The sequence below is a fragment of the Balaenoptera physalus genome (assembly GCF_965194825.1).
Source record: "Balaenoptera physalus genome assembly, chromosome: 2".
In the NCBI taxonomy this organism is placed as follows: Eukaryota; Metazoa; Chordata; class Mammalia; order Artiodactyla; family Balaenopteridae; genus Balaenoptera; species Balaenoptera physalus.
The window spans coordinates 17,745,090-17,749,472 of record NC_138883.1 but is presented as its reverse complement, the minus strand read 5'-3'; the positions used below and the strand labels follow the sequence as shown (position 1 = coordinate 17,749,472).

Sequence of the window (4,383 nt, the reverse complement as noted above, 5' to 3'; positions counted from 1 at the left end):
CAGGCACAGAAGGGGACAGGGGATTCCAGTTACACACCCACCACTCCCAGGGGCTCGGGAAGGCCTCCCAGCCCTCCACTTCTCCTTGGCCTCTTTGGGGAAATAAGTCTGAGAGTCGTCTGAGGTCAGAAGAAAGTTCTAGCCTCTCTCAGGGCAGAGAAGAGAGGGCAGAGGGATCCGAAACCCCTCCAAGGACCGGGTCAGAGCCGCTGAACGGCCCGGGGGGAGGCCACATGGGACAACAGGTGAGGGCACCGTTTTCTCTGGGTTTCCAGTTTGAAAGGTAAGGGGCTCCGGCCGCAGGGGAGCCCACCTGGAGAAGAGTGAACAGGAGGGGTCTGGGCAGGGAGGAGAAGGGGAGGCAGGAGGCGGGGCCTAGTACTCCCGCAGTGTGTGTGATGTGGTCCACGGTGTCAGTGCAGGCCCTCAGAACCCCCTGCGTGACTCTCTTTCAGGTAGTGCCTGCCCACCTTGATGACCAACTTGTTGCCGCAGAACTGGAAGAGGAAGTCCACAGGGGTGTCGCTGCTCCTGGTGACCGAGGAGGCGTTGCCCACCATCAAGTACTTGCCCGTGGAGTCTTTGATGTTGTAGGCGCCGTCTCTGAACTCCAGCGGGAAGACATCTTAGCTGGAGCGGTTGGCATCCAGGATACCCGTGACCTTGTGGCAGCTAATGAAGCCGTGGTCCCCGCGGAACATGACCATGAGGCTGTTGATCAGTTTCATGAAGAAGAGCTCCGAGTCCCCTGCTGTCTCCACCAAGGTAGCCAGGTGGCCATTCTTCCTGGCCGTCAGAAACTTGCCATTGGGCGCACGCAGTATAATCCTCTGATCATGCCACTCGATGTCAAAGTAGCAGCCGGTGTCCTTGGCGGAGGAGGTGGACGGCACAACCCCGGTGGCTGTCAGCATCCAGTACTCGCCCGAGTGGGTGCGGCAGGCGCGCTTTTTGGTAGAGCCGTCCATCTCCAGCTGGAAAATCTGTTGGTTGGTCTCCTCGTCCTGATTGGCCGGCAGGTCCACAGCCTGGCTCGTGGACATGTTCCTCCTGTCGGCCGCCTGCAGCACGACCTGGGCGCAGCTCTGCTCCAGGGCGGAGAGCTCGTCCTTCCCCACCTTGGTGGCCTTGCCCCGATGGCGCCAGGTAGTGGCCCTTGCAGTCGCGGAAAGCCACCTTGCTGGAGCAGAGCTCGAGCGCGTAGCCGGTGGCGGGCTCGGGGTCCCAGGTGTAGCGCTGGTCCTGGAAGGCCAGCGTGATAGGCTAGTTGACGCCCCAGGGCACGTCGCGGTCCACTGCGATCTTGTCCGCCGGCCGCACGCTCAGGTGCTCGTGGCTCTTGCGGGCCACACTGCAGATGTTGACCTGCAGTTGCGTGGCGATGTGCACGCTCCCCTTCTCTGCCGGCGAAGGGGTCCGAGCGAAGCGCGACAGGCGGTCCTCAGTGCCGCCAAAGTAGAGCCACCGGTGTCCTTCGGACTGCAGAGACTTGCAGCCGTCGTCGTCATGCGCCACGATGGGAAAGTGCTGGGCACCTCGTGTTCGCAGGTTACGTAGCCATCCTTCTCCGCCGCCAGGTAGCTGCCCGCTGCCCAACTCATCAGGCGGCTGCACCAGCATCTGCATCTGCATCTTCTTCAGGCTGCTGGCCCACTGGTTCACCTTGAATCCGAACGTCTCGGCCGTCAGGTACTTGTTGCTGCAGTTAATGAGACCGAACTGGATCTGCGGGGCCTCGGCAGTGCAGTTGGCGGTCAAGGTGGCGGCGAACCGGAGGCCCGTGCAGCCAGGGAGGTTGGTGGCAGGTTCCCGCGGTGGCCCCCTGCTCCTTTGTTCAGCTACCTCGGCCGTGCGCGCACCCTCAGCAGCGCTCTACAATCACCACAATTTTTTGACATAATATTAAAAAGAATAAAAATGTCCAGTGGAAAGAAAGCTAAACATTGACTACATAAATTCCAACGATGATCAAAAAGGAATACAGAAATATGAGTCAGTATGTTTTCATAGGCTTTAAATCTGAGTTTAAATATTAATTAATTAATCTCTTCCTTCATTCCACAAGCTGAAATAAACTGCAAGGGATATACCTAAATAGAATCAACTTGTCAAATTAAAGAAAAACACAGTGTAATATTTATTCCAAATCAAAAGAAGTTTGATCAGTGATGAGAGAAATGAGAATGTTAAAGCTGTGATGGGTGGTTTAAGTGTATCCTTCATAAAGTTCCATAGTAAAATTGTGCCAGGAATATTTTCAGACGCAAATAATAGAAAACCCCACCCAGAATGACTTAAGCAATAGCGGTGTTTAATTATCTTAAATAAAAGGAAGTCTGGAGATGGGCAATCTAGAGCTGATACAGCTCAATAATTTTACCAAGGACATTCTTCTACTCCGTTGTCTGAAGCTGGTTACTTTCTTTGACTATAGGCATATTGAAATGTGGTTTCCAGATGGCTGCAACACCTCCAGATATCATGACTGTATTCAAAGTAAATAATCGTGGGAGATGCTGATAAAAATGGGTTTTTCCTCAGGTGGTTTTCTTTCTTTTTTTTTTTCCAACAAAAGAAGAAAAATAATTCCAAGAAGTTTTTTTCAGAAAACTTTATCTTAGTCTCAGTAGTAAGAAATGGGTGATATGGTCACTGCTGGATGAAAAAGTGGATATCTGGCAAAGAAGAAAGGAGGCTTAGATAGTCATTACCAATCCCTGGAGTTGCGCAAATAACAGACTGGCATGCTTTAGCTGAGAAGAATAGGTAGTATGTCTACTGGTTAAGAACCAGACTGTGTGCAACATAAACCTATAACATTAATGTAGCACTTGGTGGATAGTATATGATGATAAAATAATAAATTAACGTGAATATAAGCAAACTCTATGATGCTGAAATACACCTATTAAATCAACAGAGGTAAGTTAAGATGGTGGTGTCCACTCATGCATTCATTTATTCATCCATTTAGCAGCTCATTACTGAGTGTTTATATCAGGCACTATGCTAAGTCCTAGGTATATATTAATGAGTGAAATCATCTTTGCCCTGGTAAAGCTGAAATTTAATGGTTGATCTAGTAAAAACTGTTTAAACTCTGGGAAACCGAGTGTACATAATATCATTGGTAGTATTTAAAATAAATTGTTGCAGTTTCCTCAGAGATAAATCTTGAAACTCTTAACATCTGTAAAACTATAGGGTCAATCTTGTGAATGTACTTCCATTTTTCAAAATTTATTTTTTTCTGAAATATCTGGCAATTTAATGAAACACTAGAAACAACCAGATACCTAAGAGTAAGTGAACAGTTTATTAAGCTGTGCTTTATTCATGCATTAAAATGCAATATGGCTATTGAAATGATGAGGTTTAGGGCAATAAGCTTATATAGAAATGTATGTATACAATAAGTGAAAAAGCAGATCAAATAAAAATATGTCGAAACTAAATACAATCTTCCTTAGCGTTCATAGATTTGAGAACTCCTCCTTCTTTTGCATTACGTAGGGAATGTCTCCTCTTCCTTAGTGGACCGTTATCAATAACTTGTCTACTGGGAAATCTTCCCTGATCCTTCCCCTATTCAATTAACTGATTTCTATCTTAGCACTAACAACCTTTTTATTAATTCTTATTTTATATGTTATTGTAACATAAAATTAGTTATTCCTGCTTCTCTCGGAGTTGTCAACACCTCTTTAAAGGAAGAAGCAATCTGTCATTCATCTCTATGTTGTTGAGACCTGAGACATGACATTTCATTCTTGTGTCCTCAATATCTACAAATAGGTTTGTCACAGGGAAGGTGCTCAGAGAATGCTTGCTGAATGAAGCCAGCAAGTGCTCAGTAAACACTGGCTGAGTAAGTGGATGGATTCTCATAGAATTTCAGTCATATTGATGATCAGAATTATATTCCAAATGGTTTAATAAAAATTCACATTCATTAAATGCTTTTTGTCTGGAGAACATGTAACACTGACTATTTTACATACAGGATGTTTTTACAATGTGAAATCTAATAAAATATGTACAGAACTTTGAAGATCTATTTTTTAAATGGCAGCTCCCTATGGTTCAGTTAACTTACCTGAACCTTCATGTGTGGCCTACCGAACTCAATATTGCACCTGACTCAGCTTTGCTGGATTAAGCCTGCCACATAGTTGGCCAGACTGAATACGGTAGATGTAGCTCATTATCCTTAAATAATTACATGAATTCTTCTCTAGTTTAAGATCCAAGATAACTGTACACTTGTTTTTTTGTTTTGCATCTACATGAAAACAGAATGGAGGGGACCGTGGTTACATATACAATGAAATAAGAGAAAAGGGTCTTACCCACTTTTATTATTTCCCTTTCAACAGATTACGA

At 46.0% G+C, this 4,383-nt stretch overlaps 1 pseudogene across 1 annotated transcript; it reads right to left on the bottom strand.

The window, feature by feature from the left end:
- Positions 1 to 394: 394 nt before the first annotated feature.
- Positions 395 to 4,108, bottom strand: LOC309656003 (fascin pseudogene; annotated as a pseudogene). The gene is made up of 2 exons: positions 4,097 to 4,108; positions 395 to 1,872 (listed from the first exon to the last, which is right to left on the bottom strand). The product of its transcript is annotated as a fascin pseudogene (transcript).
- Between the last annotated feature and the right edge of the window lie 275 nt (positions 4,109 to 4,383).